Source organism: Indicator indicator, chromosome 1 (assembly GCF_027791375.1).
Source record: "Indicator indicator isolate 239-I01 chromosome 1, UM_Iind_1.1, whole genome shotgun sequence".
Lineage (NCBI taxonomy): Eukaryota > Metazoa > Chordata > Aves > Piciformes > Indicatoridae > Indicator > Indicator indicator.
Window position 1 is genome coordinate 125,506,121 of NC_072010.1, and position 19,687 is coordinate 125,525,807.

Here is a 19,687-nt window from a genome sequence, read left to right on the forward strand (position 1 = left end):
TTTGGTAAAAATTGTGTCTTAAAAATCATAATTAACATGTATAAACCAAATTACCTTTTTTCCCACAATGGAATTTGCAAGAAAAGGACCAGAAACTGCAATTCATGTACCTAATATTTTTTTCTTTCCACTAAGTTAAATGGACCTAGTCTTGTGCACAGATTCATTTACATACTTTTAAGACATTTATAAGAATCTATATTCAAGCATTACTAAACTAGAGGAAATGAGAGAAGTAGGAGAAGGCAATGGATTATTCTCTGCTCTTTCACTCCCCCCTGCTCTCCTCCACAATAATACATTTATGTAGTACTCAATATTTCCAAAGACCTTTCCATCTTTAATTCTTCCTACAACACTGCTTTTAAGAATCTCTGCATGTTGTATATTTCTGTTTTAAATTCAAGGTACTGAATTTGAACTTTAAATCCATAGAGAGAAGCAATATGGAAATACTTTCCTCAATACTTCAGAGACCATGGCTCTTAAGTGAGAAGATTGTCTTCCTTCCTGTGTTTTCAACACAAGAGAAGTTACCTAAGGGAATCAAAATCATGCACAAAGTAGATTAGCATAATGTTATTTGGATGGTGTCTTGATAATGGGGGAATATTTAAGGTTGAAAAGATTAAAACTGGATATTGAAGTCAATGGTGAGATTGCAGACTTTTACTGAAAATTGTATTAGAGAAATACACTTAAATTATTACTAAGTTACTCAACTGGCAAATCTGTTCTGATTTAAGAGTATTGCACAACCACAAGAACCACAAAATGGCTTAGTCCAAGGCTCTAACTCAGAGGATGCTGAAGTTGATAGCATGAGACTATTCTGGATATAAAGATCAAAAGACAAATATTTTTTTTCTTTATTATTAGCTGACTCAAGACTTTATTAAAACATCAGAATTCTAATACCTTCAAGTATTAGCTTTTCCACTATAGAGGCCACTAGATAGTCCTGCTGGAAATAAACTCTGACTTCTAAATATTCTATCTGTGTTTAGATTCATTTCTGTTTCACTCAGAAATAAATAGAAATGATTAGAGCAAAATCTGTGTTCTCCATTCTGATCTGTTGAAGTGCATTCTTGAGGTGCTCCTTACTCTTCTAGCTCCCATCATTTAACCAAAGATGCCAGTATTCAGATAATTCAGTGATACTAATCTATGAAGTAATATGTAAAAATACCATCTTACTACATTATGACAGGTCTTAAGAAAATACTTTTTTGTTTCCATACATTTTGAGGTAAACTTTTACAAATGGTTTGATATTATCTGTGAGCTTTCTCCACCCTGTTTCCATGTATCTCTCATGTTATATTTTGGGTTCTTCCCTCCTGACAGATTAGTCATCCTATGTGGCCCTTTACACTAGCATGTAATTGCCAGTGCTTGATATTAGAAGTAGCAGGTGAGATAGAAGCTCTTCTCACAGCAGCAGCCTAAGACCAAAAAAAAAAAACAAACCCAAAACCCCTCAAAAAAACCCTAGGAAAAAAAAAAAAAACAAAAAACAAAAAAACCCAAACAAAACCCAACATATTGGATGTGGCATCAGGCTAAAAGTAAGTCAGAGGAAACATTAAACTCTAGGGCGTCTAACCCAGGTTAGTTGGACCAATGACTGCTACAATGCTTGATTAAAGTAACAAAACAATCTACAGAATCAATTTTCTGTAGAAAACAGTTTGGTATATTGCAAAAATCACTTTTATAAGCATCCCTAGTACATAAAAATTGCCAATATAAACCTGGACTCTGAAAAGTTTATATGCACACAAACACGAGGCCACATGTAAAAGTTAAAACCAAAACATCCACACATGTACATATATGAACACACAAATATAGAGTCATAGAATGGTCTGGGTTGGAAGGGACCTCCAAAGGTCATCTAGTCCAACCCCCTTTGCAATAAGCAGGAACATCCTCAACTAGATCATGTTGCCCAGAGCCCTGTGAAACCTCATCTTGGAAGTCTCCAGGGATGGGGCCTCAACTATCTCCTTGGGCAACCTGTTCCAAGAACTCATTCCTAACATCCAATCTAAATCTATTCTTCTCTAGTTTGAAGCCATTGTCCCTTGTCCTATCTCTACAGGCCTTTTTAAGCAATCCCTCTCCATCCTTCTTGTAGCCCCCCCTTCAGGTACTAGAAGGTCATTATTAGGTCTCCCTGGAGCTGCTTCTTCTCCAGGCTGAACAACCCCAGTTCCTTCAGCCTGTTGTCATAGCAGAGGTGTTCCAACCTCCTGATCATTTTCATGGCCCTCCTCTGGACCTGCTTCATGAGGTCCATGTTCTGCCTTATACAAAAGCAACACTAACTTTCCTACCAGCTGTTTTTGTTAGTCAGAATGTTAACACAATACAGAAAATGCCAGGCTTGCCTATATCAACTTTCAACATTTTTTCCACTCCAGTATGCCATGTGAAATGGTCAGGCAGAGAGGCTCATGCATTTACAGGCACTCAAAACTTCACACTTCCCTGTGTGATGCAGGAAAAAAAGGGAAGCTCTGTTTCTTTGCATGGGCAGCTAGAGGCCAGTCTGGATTCCTCAGGGCATCTCTAACAGTACTACACACTTCTACTTATGCTCCTGAGTAGAGCCCTAAAAGACTTTTATATTAGCAGCATCGACTGAAGAAAAGTACTTAAATCTATTTAAATAAGACAATTCCCAGAGACCTCATTTGCTCCCCAGTTAAAATGCTCAAACCTCATTTTCTTTATGTACCACCATTACTGCTAATGTCAAAACCAGATTCTTCTAAAAGATATTTACCACCACTAATTAAGACTAGTTTGGTATGTCTAAACAGCTTTGGAAAACTGACTTTGGACTGCCAGATATGCCACAATCCATACAAGTAACCTAGGAGGAGAAGGCAGTCAGCTCCCACTCCCCTCATATCCCAGGGTTGCTCCCAATTACAGATCTCTTGTTCCACTCCCAACATTTACTGTGAATTGCAACACTTCACTCAGTGCCAGCTCTCAGTAGGTGTGGCAATGATTTAGCAATGAGCAAAGGGTGACATCACAAATGGTCAGAAATGGAAATTCATCCCTAACAATTTTGGGTTTGGTAGGTGGCTGGCAAGGAAGTTATCAGTTTAGTTTAAGAAGATTTTCTAAGGAGAATAATCTTTTTGCTTGTCATATCTGGAACTAAAAAAGTTGGCTGAGAATTGTGACTCACTTTTATGACTCACTGAAGTGCATTTCAGTTTATCCTTCTTACTTTACACATACAGCTTCAGAATTCTTTCACTTTTTTATCAGGCTAACTTTTTAATTATTCATTTTCTCTATTAGTAAATGCAAATATGCAGTGTTCACAGTGGTGCATTACTCAGCCTATGTATTTAAAATAAAACTAACAGTAATAATTATTCATGTACACACATTAAGAGGAATGTTGAATAACAGAAAACATCAACAGGTGATACAGCATATCCACTAGAAGAAGAGGGCATAAACTAGGGAAATAGAAGAAAGTTTTACAACATTCCAGCCTTTTGGCATAGTTCCTGGCAGTCTCTAAATATGACCATATTTATTCTGAATTGTCTTCACTGCATTTCACATCAGAGTTACACTCAGCTTCCTGGACTCTTTAATCATCTGACAGCAGCTGCTTTAAGCACCCTACTGACTCTTAGCTGTAAAACACTTATATGCTTTAAAAAAAAAAAAAAAAAAAAAAAGGAAGAACTCCACCCAAAACTAAAATGCCTACAGGCTTATAGTTGTTAGCCTCAAAGTAACATTTCTAGAAGGCGGATTTGTTTCAAGGTTTTCTTAAAGACTTATTTATCCTAAAGTATTCTGCTTGTGAGAGTAACATGACAATTCTTATCTTGTCATATCATCATACAATATTATAAATTAAGTTTTGAAAAGTCAAGAAAATGCCTAAAATGTTTAACTGAAGAGTTAGTATACTAAATATCCATTAAATTCTAACAATCCCCAGAGGATTATTTAATGACACTGAAGAGCTCAGTAGATAACAGAAATGAGATATGCAAAATCCACTGAAGAGCAGAAAGGTCATTACAGGATACAATCCACATATTGACAAGTAAGCTTTTGCATGAAATTATGTATTAAGTGCTCCCTCTGTGGAAAGGGTATGAGGGTGGTGAGATTCTGGAATAGGTTGTGGATGCATCCTCCCTGAAGGGGTTCAAGGCCAGGCTGGATGAGGCCTTGAGCAGCCAAGTCTAGTTGAGAGACATCCCTCTCCATGATGGGGAGGTTGGAGGAGATGTTCTCTAAGGTCCTTTCCAACCTAAGCCATTCTATGATTCTATGAATTTTAAATAGGTCAATCTACAGCAAGAAATGTCACCCTCATGAATCAAGATCAAATAGTTATATGTTAGTTAAAAAAATAAAAAGTCATATATAGGAAAGCTTATGGTATTATGTACAGGACTCTTGGTGGGAATTCCCAGCACTACCTGACCTGCTTCAGCCAGCAAAGAAAAAAACATCTACACAATTACTTCCTTTGTTATTTGTCAGTGACTCTTAATTTGATTTTATTTTGTTTCAAAAGAAGCATTTGCCTTTCACTCTTTGAAATGACAAGCATCCCTATTCTCCTATTTAGCTCTCCAGCTCCAGTCAACAATTAGCTCCTTCCAGGGGCCTCTATACCTATCCTCTCAGTCACCTAAATGCCTCCTGATGTGAGGGAGGTACAGCCTGCTTTAGCACTGCCATTTAACAGTGTGAATTAAAGACCAAAGAAGAGGCTGGAAATCAGTCAGCATGGTATTTTGATAAAGCATTTAATTGATCCTACCATCACAAGAAGGAAGAAAGAAAAATGATTCTGTGTCCATCTTAAGGCATTGTACACTAAAATGTAGCATTACTTTGCATTTCCCAGCATAGTTACACTTCCTAGGAAGGAATATATTATATTTTTTTTTCTTAAATTAAGTAGTGCTTTATTGAAGCATAGGTATTTTCATATGGGAACAGGAATTAAGCTGGTACACAACACTTACCACCTTCAGCACTAAGGTTCTTTCAGCATGGAGGAAAATTAAACAGCAGTACCTCAATCTTAAACACTTCATTTAACAGGAGGAAAGTGAAGCAAGAAGCTGATATGTGAACTAAACATCGAGTTTATTACTAGGACTTACACAAGAACAAGAATTTTTTTACCAGGTCACTTGGTTATTTTAATTATGCTGTCTTCATAAAGGTATGATTTTAACTGTGATCCACCATAAATAAAAATGCATCAATAAAGCTTTGCTTTGAAGAAATCATAAATATAATCATATCTATGGATATGTTAGGGTTGGAAAAAATCTCTAAGATCATCAAGTCCAACACTACCATGACCACTAAACCATGCTCCAAACTCCCTTACAATGTAAGCAACAGCAAAATGTTATTAATTCCTTATAGTACACAAATCATGTCTTATCTGCAGGGCTTTTCACAAACAAAACATGAAAACTTGTAAAGCTGTGTCTTCTAGGATTGCACTAAATGCTATAAAATGTCCTTCCTTGGCTATAAAGAATATTCCTGGATTAGAAAAGAAAATTTGTATAACATATGATAAACAACTCTTTGGCTATGCAAAATCTGTTGGAGACATAGGTTACTTCAACCCAACAAATGTACACCAGTTACTAAAGACATCCTCAAACTGATTGTAAATGTTTTTAATTCTTCCAGTCTTTCAGCTGAGTTCACAGAAAGCTCTCAGTTCACAGAAGTCTCTCAAACCTGCATAATCTACAAGGCAGAAAAAGTAACAAATCAAGTTCAGTTCCAAGAAGTCTACACAAAAGAAAAAAAAATTAAGCCTTAAGCCAACCAAATAAATACTGGTAACAATCTGTCCATAAATACATCAGTCATACAAATGTGCTGCAGAATTAGGTTCACCTTTCCTGAAACACTCAGATTTTATTCTTCTTTGTCACTGGCAACCTTCTAGGTTTTTTTTGTTTTGTTTTTTTTTTTTTTTCACAAAATATGCTGCAAAACATTCACAAGAACCCAAAAGTTTCTGAGGAATAAAATCCCAAACTGGCTCTGGCAAGCCCAAAGTACCTTTGTGATTAAACTAAACACAGCAGTGAAATCTCTTGGGGACAAAAGACATAACGAATTAAAGCATCTTTAGTATAATCTCTTGATCCAAAAACTGCCTTTTGGGTAAAGGTCACTTCCATTGAGCATAGTTTATATTTTAAAACAGCATAATTAGGCAGCATATCTTATTATGCTTTATGGATTGATTAAAAATATCTGGATGTTTTGTTTTACAACAAAATTTTACTATTGCCTACCGAAGACCAAAACCCCAGCACATGATAAGGGCAGAACAAACCTCAGTAGTGAACAAAAATAATTCTTTGTAGAAGTTAGGTCTGACCAAAATTCAGTCTGTACATTTTCATAAAAAAAAGAAAATAAGGTGCCCTTTTGTGGCCACCTCAGAGGTACTCATAGCTCATTACTTCATGAAGCTGTAATAAAAATAATTCATTGCAATCTTTGCGAGCAAAGTAAAGCACGTTTCATGGAAAAGAACATCAATTAAACAAGCTCGGTTACATTATCTAATTCAAATCAAATTTTCACCATATGGCAGATTTTAAAAGTCTTGAGAGCCTCAGAAGTAGAGTGTGGAGGACATTTGATAGTTCCTAAGCACTGCTGACAGTGTAATTACACTGTAAAAAGGCACAGTTAAAGGATACTTGCTCTACTTTCAGGAGTTCTCTCAAAATCTTAGTATGAGTCTGGGAGAAAACAATCCACAATTAAACATGAAACACACTAAAACAATGCTCTCTGTTGGTATGAAAGATGATAACTAAGTCTTGCTGAAGAACATAGGAAGTGATGAAAAGGTGACTGCTGAAAAGAGCTCAGTGTCATTTGGGAATGCTGCAAGTAACTTACTTTCTATAACTCCTTTTATTTTGGTGGTATGCATGTGTATGATTTTGCTCAAGTCATAGCCTGACTGTACATTCAAAACAAGTGTAGTATAGTGTTTCTGGAACTGTCTTAATCAACTATAAAGAAAGAAAATGAAATCCTTCTCTTTATGACAGCCTAATGTAAAGGTTGGTGAACCACTAATGAAACTGGGAGATTCAAAAAACAATGAGTTTCAGCTTCTTGCCTATTTCAAATCAGTTTCAGTTTTAGCATTTCAGGGTAAGTTAGCATCATAGACTGCTACCTAAAGCCAAGAGAGAATGCTAAGGAAGGCACAGCTTTAGACTGTTAATTAAATACACCTCTCACCACTAAAGAAGTTAGCTTGGTCCTACCTACATACTTCAAAAACTGCAACCCTATACATGTTTTAGAACATATTTTGATTTTGTTTGAAACTATTAACTGACATAGCTAAAGATTTTTTTTTTTTGAGGATATGACAAGTTTATAGTTGATTTCACAATTAAAGGAGTCGGTTTAAAGAATATAAAGGGTTAAACAGCACATAGAATCATGAAATCATAGAAAGGTTTGGGTTGGAAGAGACTTCCAGAGGTCATCTTCCAAAGATCAGGTCACCCATAGCCGTGTTGAGCCTCACCTTGAGTATCTCCAGGGATGAGGCCTCAACTACCACCCTTGGCAACCTGTTCCATGGTTCCAGCACCCTTGTGGTAAAGAACTTGTTCCTAACATCCAATCTAAATCTACTCTTCTCTAGTTTGAAGCCATTGGTCCTTGTCCTATCACCTACAGGCCTTTGTAAACAGTCTCTCTCCATCCTTCCTGTAGGCTCCCTTCAAGTACTGGAAGGCTGCTATTAGGTCTCCCCAGAGCATCCTCTTCTCCAGGCTGAACACCCCCAGCTCCATCAACCTATCCTTGTAGCAGAGGTGTTCCAACCTCCTGATCGTTTTCATGTCCCTCCTCCGGACCCACTCCATCAGATTCATGTCCTTGCTATTGGTTACAATACATTATTAAGCCAATCAGAATTCTTAGTAGGTCCTTTTTGGATTTAAGTGACAAATATGACTTCTCTATTGCACTTACAAGTAAAGTGTGGTGACTTTTGTTTTTGTTTTTCTTTTAAAAAGAAATAAAGGCAAAGAGAAAGACAGGAGTGCCTAAGTAGACACATCAAAAACTCTACAATAGAATTCAAATCCTCATACATTGAGCACTTTATAGACATAGTCTAATTTAAAACAGTGTAATTGTTTGTCAGGGGAAAAAAAAGCACCTTGTTAGTTGAAGACTACTGGCTAAATACTAATGTATTTGAAAGCAGTAATGAACTTGAATTTTCTGCTAGTATTTATACAAGAAATATCAAAAGCCTCAGATGTGTCCTTTAATCAAACTAACAGAACTTAAAACCTTTTTTGCTTTGATGCTTTGTGATTTTTTAAAGTGTTTTTTTAAACTTGCTAGTGTGGCAGTAATAGTTCAAGACCACAATTTCCTCGTTCCTTGATTCATCAATTTATTGCTTTACCTCAAAGCTCAGCAATTTTAAGAAATAATGCTTTTGTCTCATTTTCCTTTACTTTGTTAAAAAAAAAATCAATTAACAAAACTCTTGTGTGACTGCAGAGAAGCAGGTAAAAATAGAAACATTAAAACTCAGAACCAGAGGAAGTCAAAATAGTAGCTACAGTTCTGGAAAACACATTCTCATTACACAACTATGAAACTGAATTAAGTGACTACACAGGATTTTACAGTTTGCATGATAAAATATCTGATAATGTTACATCCCCCTTAGATAATGCATTATTGAGCTTCAGGCTTGAATTCCATACATTAAACCAAATATTTTTACCAAAAAAATTCATCCTCTCTCAGTGATCACTCATAATTCACAGTTATCTGGAGAAAGTTGTGGTTTTTTTTTTTATTATTCTATATAGAGTTTTATAATTAAAAGCAAAGTATCAGTTGAGGTCTGGTTTTTGAAAACCAAGATTTTTCTGAATCCATTTAATCAGCACTGCTAAATGAAAAAAAAAAGAAACAAAAAAAGAAACAACAATAGATGTGTTTTGGTCAGCACACAAGATGACAGCAGTCTAATTAGGAGGACCAGACAGGAAAAGATGACACCACAAGAATATTTTTTCCACATGTATAAAGAAAAAAAAAAAAAACCCACACAGTTGCTATGGGTGTATATTACTACTTAATGAAATGTTAATTACTGAATCTGACAAATATTGTTTCAGTGAGTTTTAATTAGGCTAGGAAAAAGACAGACAATATGCTAAAATATAAATGCTATTCAAGAGCTGTAATGAGAGATCATAGATTCTTCACTATAATTACTTTCCTAAGTTTATCCTAGCTAAACTTATCAATAAATAAGTCCTTTAAATACTGCTGATAGGAAGATTTAATGGAATGTATTTATAGCTAGAGTATAACTTAAAATACTTTTAAAGACCTTGCTAGTAAATGTGAAGTTATGGGATTTATTCTCCCCTCCCCCAGATTTCAGGAGAATGATGAAAAAGGAAAACATCTTCATAGTCTTTGATTTTAATCAATGATTCAATAAGCTAATTATGTCATGCAAACTCTCTGCATGTTCTCTTGACTCTATTATGACTACACTTGAAATCCTGAAACTGAGCTCTTAAAATGTATGTAAACACTTTTTAATTATTAATTGCATAGTCAATTTTGTATTGTAGTGGCAAAGGCTAAAAGGACAGGAAAGGCTAATTTACTACTGCACAGACCTTATGCAAACTAAGATATTCACAGTCATGGTATCACAGTCTCACAGTATATCAGAGGTTGGAAGGGACCTCAAGAGATCATCAGGTCCAACCCCCCTGTCAGAACAGGATCACCTAAGATAGTCCGTACAGGAATGCATCCAGGTGAGTATGGAAAGTCTCTAGAGAAGGAGACTCCACAACCCCCCTGGGCAGCCTGTCCCAGTGCTCTGTCACCCTCACTGTCAAGAAGTTTCTCCTCATGTTGAGGTGGAATCTTCTATGTTCTAGTTTGAACCCATTTTCCTTGTTCTATCACTGTGAACCACCAAAAAAGAGCCTGGCCCCCTCCTCCTGACACCCACCCCTCAGCTATTGATAGACATTGATCAGATCCCCTCTCAGTCTTCTCTTCTCCAGACTCAAGAGCCCCAGGGCTCTCAGTCTCTCTTCATAGGGGAGATGCTCAAGTCCCCTAAGCATCCTCGTGGCTCTCTGTCGAATTCTCTCCAGCAGGTCTCTGTCTCTCTTGAACTAGGGAGCCCACAACTGGACACAGTATTCCAGGTGTGGTCACACCAGGGCAGAGTAGAGAGGTAGAAGAACTTCCCTCTGCCTGCTGGACACCTTTCTTGATACATCCCAGGATCCCACTGGCTCTCTTGGCTACAAGAGCACAGTCAGTCTCACCTACTGAACTGTATCAGAATAGTAATACCCAACGTTCTGATATTGAGTGTATCAAAGAGACAATCCAAAGTAAGTGTTTAAAATTGCATTATCTTGTCATCTGTGGAAGATTCCATTTATATTAGGATAAATTGTTATGCAAAGCCAGTGTGTCCTACTCCTTAAATCCTTCTGGACAAACTGAACTGAATATACTGGGGAACTGATTGATAGTCAACTAAACATAAGTCAGTCGTCTGCCCAGATGGTCAAGAAAGCCAAGGGCATCCTGGCTTGTATTAGAAACACTGTGGCCAGCAAAACCAGGGAGGTGATCATCCCCCTGTGTTCAGCACTGGTGAGGCCATACCTCGAGCATTGTGTTCAGTTCAGGACCCTTCAGTACAAGAAGGACATTGAGGTGCTGGAGCATGTGCAGAGAAGGGGAATGAGGCTCATGAAGGGCCTGGAGCACATGGTCTACAAGCTGGGGTTGTTCAGTCTAGAGAAGAGGTGGCTGAAGGGAGATCTTATTGCTTCTGCAACTACCTGAAAGGAGGTTGGAGCTTGGAGTGGGACAGCCTTTTCTCCTTGATGGCAAGTGACAGGACCGAAGGAAATGCTTACGAGCTGCACCAGGGGAGGTTCAGGCTGGATGTTAGGAAATACTTCTTCCCTGAAAGGGTTTTCAAACACTGGAATGGTCTGCCCAGGGCAGTGGTGGAGTCAACATCCTTGGAGGTGTTCAAGCAGTGTGTGGACCTGGAGCTTAGGGACATGGTTGATTGACATGCTTCAGTGCTGAGTCAAGGGTTGGACTGGATGATCTTCAAGGTCTCTTCCAACCAGCTATATTCTGTGATTCTATACTTAAAAATCTGGATTTCAACAAGTATTGCCTGCACCTTAGTTTATTTATAGACTAGCTCAGGGTATCAGGCCTCATATAGGAATAATTCTCAAAACATGCAAAAAGGATTTGTTAGAACAAGAGGTACAACCTTAGACAATACTTGACCTTCTTAGAGCAATTCTTGCTGAGCTATTCATTTTCCAACAGAGCCAAGATGTACTGTCTTTTTGTCTGGCAGAACAAAGAACTTTTTACAATACTAAGGGTTTGCAGTGCTGTACTCTTGAAATGTACTCTTCAAATCTCATGTGAGGATCATGTAGCAGCACCTAAATGACTATGTATCATTTGAGATGCTGCTAAAAAGGATGTGAATTTCAATTTTGCCAAGAATTATGTTTTTAAATCCCTGTTACCTACAAGTTTGAAATTACTTGTATAATCTTCATTACGCATAAAAGCATAAAATATTTTAAATCATGACCAAACACTAGCTTTCTATTTTTATTTCCACTGGATAGAACTAGACATACTTGAAATCTTTCCACTTTCATAAAAATGTATGTGTAATTTGACACTGCGATATTAGGGATAACAGCCATTACAGTAAGTTAAATGAATCTATTTTCTTCCCTATCATCTAAAGATTATACTACCCAGCACCAGTGGGAAATCATAGAATGGCTTGGGTTGGAAGAGACCTCTGAAGGCCATCTAGTCCAACCCCTTCTGCAGTCAGCAGGGGCATCTTCATCTAGATCAGGTTGCCCAGAGCCCTGTCAAACTTCACCTTGAATATACCCAGGGATGGGACTTCAACTACCTCCTTGGGTGATCTGTTCCAGTGTTCCTGCACCCTCATGGTAAAAAGCTTGTTCCTATTGTCCAATCTAAATCTACTCTTCTCTAGTTTGAAACCATTGCCCCTTGTCCTACCACTGCAGGTCTTTGTAAACAGTCTCTCTCTCCATCCTTCTTTCAGGCTCCCTTCAGGTACTGAAAGGTCACTATTAGGTCTCCCCACACCTCTCTCAATGCTTCTTTTGATGCAGCCCAGGATGTGATTTGCCTTTCATACAATTTGGGAGTATTCCTAGGTCCTAATGAAGAGAAACCTCTTGCCCTCTTGCAAAAGCTACAAACTAATAGCACCACCAGTACTGCTATCACAGCAATTTCCATTGACTTGTCTCTAGCACTTAAGATACACAATCTATCAATTTAGTTTTCTTATTGCACCTTTGTCCAAGGGCCTGATTGCATGAGTAATCAGCAGATAAAAACTCTATGAGAGTCAGGAAGACCCTGTTAAATTGGTGCAAATGAGGAGAATCAGCCTACACTAGACTGGTCTTTTTAAACAAGTGGCTTCCCCTATAACACAATAAGCATAGAAGTCCCCACGTGTTGAAAGAAAAGGAAATACCAAAAGGATAAACCAAAAATTGCCAGAAATAAAATCAGAAATTATTACTTGATTGTATTTAGACATAAGTAATATGCATCATATTCCATTCTTTTCAATGACTGTACTTGAGTGAAAGAGTTATCACATACAGCAGCTTCTAGAGTCAGACATCATATAAAGTAAAATTGTTTCCATAAAGTCAACTTAGTCAAGGAACAAAAACAAACAAAAAACCCACAACTCAACTCACAAAGCAACTCAACCCCCTCAAAACCACCCCAAAACCAACAAAACAGCCCAAACCTAAAGATATAATTCTGTGTATTTTCTTACATTGATTTTGACATAAGTAGGAAAAATGCATTACATTTCCTCCTCACCATTTGGGTTGCAGCAGAATTATTTTTCCAAGAGGATCTCCCCATGATTTTTTTCAGTGTCTAAAATATTAGCTAGAAAGAACAGGGTTCATTATTGATTAACAGATAAACTAAGAAACTTCCTGCTTTCTACTGGTTAGTAGCTAATGGATGCCTAATTAACTGTAAAATATCATCCCCACAGGACTGCTTCAGATGAACATTGGTCCTGGGATGAAGCTGAATTGGCTAAAGACAAATGTAAAGAATTAAATAAGGTTCACAGTAAATTAATGGAAATTGGAATGGGTGGTATCTTGGAGGGAAGAATTCTGTGGAGAATGTGACAGAGGAGCTGAAGCAATTATAAATTTTTCCTTCTGACATTGATAGTGTGTCAAATAGTTCCCTGATGAATCCATATATAGCTCTGAGTATTGATCTCTTATGTACAGCAGTGCTCAGATTTTTTTTTTTTGCATTTTATCTAGGTTCTACTTTCAAATTCTTTCGAAAGAATCTTTCACAAAACACCTGCAAATGCTCAAGTACAGCCTGTGTTCACAGGTTAAATGTGCATCCTCTTTATTGAAATGAATTTTCTTGCTTTCATTCTTATACATAGGGGAGTACACTATCACTCACAGGTGTTTTCTTCTGTCTACCTTAACATGGTAATTTTTTTTTTTCTCTAGAATTTGGCATTTTATTAACTTAAAGCATCACTTAAGCTTGTAGCACACATCACACAATGAGAGACATGTAACACAAGTCAAACACATGCTGCCTTTTCTAAGGGATTAGAGTGACTTAAAAGCATCCTGTTTCTTCTAAAAGCAGGGGAGAGTGGACAGATATTCCCAGAATACACCAAAACCAGACATTAGGCAACATAATGCTAAAGATGCACGAGTGACCCAAGACTTGATGGATTGCAAACCTATTGGAATTTTCTATACAATAACACCCTATGAAGCTACTTACAGTGCTTGAAAGTACAGAAATCACTCTAAGCATCAAACTTTTGAAAAAGAAAGGATCTTTTGTGGAGGCAGTTCGTTTTCTATTTCAGGTGCAGAGTTTAATTAATGTTGATAGAAAGATGTAGCTTTGAAAGATAATTTTGTAGATATGCTTACTTGCAAGACAGATCACCCTTTCTGTGAGGAAGTGTTTCTTAATATCTACCCTAAACCTCCCCTGGTGCAGCTTCATATTATGCTTTCTTGTCCTGTCACTAGTTGCTTGGGAGAAGAGCTTGACCCCCACCAGACTACAACTTCATTTTAAGTAGTTGTAGAGAGTGATAAGGTCCCCTCTAAGTCTTCTCTTCTCCAGGCTGAACACCCCCAGCTCCCTCAGCCTTTCCTCATATGACTTTCCCTCCAGCCCCCTCACCAGTCTGGTCGCTCTCCTCTGGACCTGCTCCAGCACCTCAACAGAATCACAGAAATATTGAGGCTGGAAAAGACCTTTGAGATCATCAATTCCAGCCTAAGACTTAATACCACAATGTCAGCTAAACCTTGCCACCAAGTGCCACATCCAATCTTTTCTTAATGACCTCCAATGATGGTGACTCCACCACCTCCCTGGGCGGTCCATTACAGAATCACAGAATCAATAAGGTTGGAAAAGACCTCAAGGATCATCAGTGCCTAATCACCCTTAAGATCAAGGAATCAAAGAAATGAAAATAGCAACTTCTGAATCTTTTAAATAAACTATGATTAAAAAAAAAAAAAGTGAATTTCTGAGGATTTTAGTAACTGATAGTTAAAACTCACATGAGACATTCTCAGTGATTTTGGTCTTCTTTTCACTCTGTCTGTACTTCATGCAATTATTATACAATTACAGGCCAGGAAAATATTTTTATATAATATATATTCATTGTAAGCAAACTGAAAACTGTAGCTGAACAAAGGGAGACAGATGTATTCAATAGGCAATTCTTGTCTGGGGAAAGAAAATATGAAGCAATATGCAGTGCAGTCAGGAAGTCAGAGGTGAGGTAGAAAAAGAAAAAAGGTATTTTTTTATTTTCTTGGAACATAAGTATTACATCACATTAGTCAGCAAAACATCACCTTCATTGGACTACACTGAAATAGTGGCACGAATGGTGCATTTTGTACTTGCAATGGTTAGTTCCACTTCAAGATGCATCTTTCCCAAAAGATAAGTGTATTTTTTTAAAAACCTGCTTATTTATTTGTTTAAAAAATGGGAAGATGACATCTCAGTCTTTAGTCTGTCTAGATATTTTAATTCAATGCATGTTCATATTCTTTAACAATTCAAACGTACTTTTACTCCCTTCTGGATACTCAGTTGTTCTCTAACAATTTCTAAATCAAACAGTCCATCTTTTTGGCAAATTCCCTTCTTAACCTTTGAGTTACTATTGTGCTTCTCAACTTGATCTCTGAGAATAGAAAGTACTTCCTCTAGTTGCTTTTCAGGATCATTGCTCTTGACAGTCAAATTCCTCAAATCTTTAGAACAGCTTTGGAACAGTTGTAAATCTTTTAAGTTTCCAGTGAATTGTGTACCACTTTGTTGTGATTTTTACTTCAGAAGAAGAAAGAACATGTGAAAATACTCATGAATTGTAGCCCTTAGGGATCATCTATATATTTTAAAATAGCCTGGAGTTCTTTTATCCTTTCTCACAATAAACAATTCCAGCATTGCATTGCCTTTGTTGATCAATAATGAAGTGCAACAGCTGAACTACATTCATTCTTGAGCTGTCCCGAGGCATCAAAATTTGGATACTTCTCTGACTGACAGTTGCTCTGTCATTCTTGCTCTGGGCAAGGAGGGTAGTGAATTGCTGCTGGCCTGCTCCAAGTTTCTGACAGACTGAACGTAGAACATGGGGAGATGTTGTGTTGCATTAATCTTGAGCAGGTGCCTTGTTGGTGACAGTTGATCCATTCAATTTTCATTTCTTTCCAGAATTTCTATTGTGTTTTGATATTTGTGAGCATCCTCACCACTTTATTTGTCCTGTTTTGTTAGAGTTAAATTAGTTTTTCCCTTGGTTCAACTAGCTTATGGATGAATGTCCAACTTCCACACTTTGTGTGTTTACCAGATGTTTCAAAGGCAGTTTGCAATCTTTAGGGAGTCAAGAGGTTTAGAAAACTGTGTTTACAAAACTGCATATCCAGGTTTAAATCAGTGGAACTATGGATTGAGTCCAACTCACTGCTTTAAAAGTAAAAAGATTGATTTAGATGTCAAATGTCTGAAGTCAGTAATTGACTTCTGAAATTCTCCTTTTGATCATCAGAGAGGATTGTTCTATTTGTTTTTCTGTGCATGGCTGTGTACCTTTTGTTTTATTGTCGTGTGCTGCACATCTGTTATGCTGACTGAAAACTTTGTCTAAAGTATTCAAACATTTCCTGCAACGTTATGGTTCTAGGAGAGATTCTATTATGTGAATTCACAGTTATTTATTCCATATCTGTGCCTTCTAGTCTGAAATATGTTAGTAGATCAAAAATAGCACAGTGGGATAACGTGTTTGATTTCTGGTTGAGAGAACTGCAGATCTGCAGTCAGGCAGACTGCAGGGTATGTTTGGCATTAATACAAAACTGTTGTGTTAAACAGCCACATCAGTTTCAATCCCAGAAAATTTGGCTCCACTTTTAAATTTGTTATAATCACAGGCAGGAGGAATTTTCGTTTTTGAAGTTTGTACCATAATTCAATGCCGTGACCATGGAGCATTACATTGGTAAGGAATGAAGGTAAGCAACCATCCTACAGCTGAAAGCAGGTTCTGCAAAAGAGTTTGAGGAAAATATAAATAATAATAAAAATATCTGTAATGTAGCATTTTGAAGTCAGGTGCTTCTCAGTTCATGTAGCTCAGATAGAATGGCTCTCAACTATTTTTTATCTTCTGATATGGAAGCTTATATGGTAGATATTACTATCAGCTACAGAATTGACTTATAGTGATTTCTAAAGATAAAGGTGGCAATCAGTTTAGATTTTGTATTCAACAGATCAGGGAAGGAAAGACTGGAACTTGGATTTGGGTGTAAAATTTCAGTTTTGAAAAAGAAAAAATAAAATGTTGTATCACAGTCCACATATAGCAGACATGAAACTGCAATGTTAAAAGCTCTTCTAAACCAAACAGGCATTCTTACTGTAACGAGTTAATGCATGAAGAAAAAAAAAATCTTGTTCAGCTCCACCAATTTTTTTTTGTGTATTTCATAATTTTCTCCCTTCTCTGTGTTATTACCAAAATATGGTTATGTGGACTGGTTTTGGTATAGAGATAAATGTTATCAACTCTAAGTTAAGCAGGTGAACTTATGGCAGATATTCATTTACAATGTTGTAGTAAAAATGTAATATAGTTAAGTAAGAGAAACTTCACACACATGAAAAAGGCATTTTTTAATATTTTTGAGGGAAGAGTTGGAGATTATTCAACTTAAAAGCAATGATTTTCTATTTTAGGTCTGGATACAATGAAATCTATGATAGATGCATAATGAAATATATGAAACTTCAGGGACCATTCAAAACATTATCCTTATTTTAACAGAGAAAATGTAGAAAAGTAGAGAAAAGCGACTGAGCTGGAAGCAATCATGGTTTTGTGGAAGCTCTTGATGTTTACCATCAAAACCACAGAGACTGATTTAGACACTAACATCCAGTTTCACAAAGACTGGGACAAGCCATGAGAGAGTGTTCAGAAGGAAACATGAAAAAACACCTCTGTGGATCTTTAGCTGTAGACACTTCCCAACATCCCACAAAAAAAAAAAAACAATCTAAGCTTCACTGATGCCACTTCCATAAATGGTTTGAGGTACTTGCCTCCCTCCCTTCCTCCAACATTTAGTCAGCTGGTATAATCATGTGCTGGTGGACAGCAAGTTCTCCATGGAACAACGATGTGCTCTTGTGGCCAAGAGAGCCAATGGGATCCTGGGATGTATCAAGAAAGCTGTGTCCAGCAGGCAGAGGGAAGTTCTTCTACCTCTACTCTGCCCTGCTGAGACCACACCTGGAATCCTGTGTCCAGTTTTGGGCTCCCCAGTGCAAGAGAGACAGAGAACTGCTGGACAGAATCCAATGGAGAACCACCAGGATGCTTAGGGGACTTGAGCACCTCCCCTCTGAAGAGAGACTGAGAGCCCTGGGGCTCTTGAGTCTGGAGAAGAGAAGACTGAGAGAGGATCTGATCAATGTCTATCAATATCTGAGGGGTGGGTGTCAAGTGGAGGGGGCCAGGCTCTTTTTGGTGGTTCACAGTAATAAGACAAGGAAAATGGGTTCAAAGTAGAACATAGAAGATTTCACCTCAACATGAGGAGAAACTTCTTTACAGTGAGGGTGACAGAGCCCTGGAACAGGCTGCCCAGGGTTGTTGTGGAGTCTCCTTCTCTGGAGCCTTTCCAAACCCACCTGGATGCATTCCTGTGCAGACTACCCTAAGTGATGCTGCTCTGGCAGGGGGGTTGGACCTGATGATCTCTTGAGGTCCCTTCCAACCTCTGATATACTGTGAGACTGTGATACTGTGTGTAATATACAGCATTATATTACTTATACCAAAATTAACTGTAATAAAAAAGAAATCAAAATTAAAATCTACGAAACACACATTAAATCCCACCAAGAAAGAAATAGGTTTTCCAGATGGGAAGAAAAACAAAACAAAACAAAAACCAAACAAGTTCACCTCTGAAGTAAATGTAAACAGAAATTACTCTCACATGTGACTTATCATTGAGAATTCATCACAACAGCAAAGGACTGTGAACAAAGAATATATAACACAATCTGCTCTCTAGAGTGTGATGGAACTTGACGTCTGACCTTTCCCACAACGGACAGACAAGATTTAAAGCCTTCATACTAAATTTAGCCTAGAAGTTAAGATCAGGCACATAGGAGAGAAAATAAAGTGCCATTTTCATGAACAGATTAACAAAATCAACCTAATAAAGCAGATCAAATTCAATTGTTTGATAACTGCAAGTAGAAAAAGAAAGGAATTCCTAAGTTTTAACTGTGTAACAAGGCAGTTTTGATGCAATGAAACAATTAGAGAATCAAATACTTTTAAAATTACATGTCATAGTGTGTCACAGTAATTCACTTCCAAGAGTCCCTTTCCTGTTACTAACACTTGCAACTGGCTCTATCAGAAAACTAGATCCCAGTGATTTTTTGGTTTAAAGAATCCCAAAGTTTGACAGAATTCAGAACTTGGACACAAAATCCTCAACAGCAATGTGTTTGAGGACAGTTGTTGCAATGTCTACAGCTATGGAGAAAATTATGTGCAGGAGACAGAGACCTTTTTCTCTCCATTGATCACAACTGTCAGTACCTCGAAGTTGATGAATGCAGCTTGGCACAGAAAACCAGATTTTAGGCCCTTTCTCAAATTTCTCAGCCCAGGAAGTACTGATGATTTGCTGCTCAGAGACAGGCAGCTACCACACCTTGTTAAATCTTTCACCCTGTGTATCTATACTGAAGGAAGGAAATAGGAAAGAGGCTTAAAGTACCATGGAAAGTGCACCTCTTCCTCATCTTTTAGCTTTTAGCTTTTAGCAAAAGCTTTTAGCAAAAGACTGTCATAGAAAACAACTAAAATCAACCAATAACAGAACCAAAA

At 37.4% G+C, this 19,687-nt stretch overlaps 1 protein-coding gene across 1 annotated transcript in view; it reads right to left on the bottom strand.

Annotated features, from left to right (window-relative positions):
- IL1RAPL1 (interleukin 1 receptor accessory protein like 1) overlaps window positions 1-19,687 on the bottom strand; it is a 638,806-nt gene that overhangs the window by 606,279 nt on the left and 12,840 nt on the right. The window lies entirely within an intron of this gene.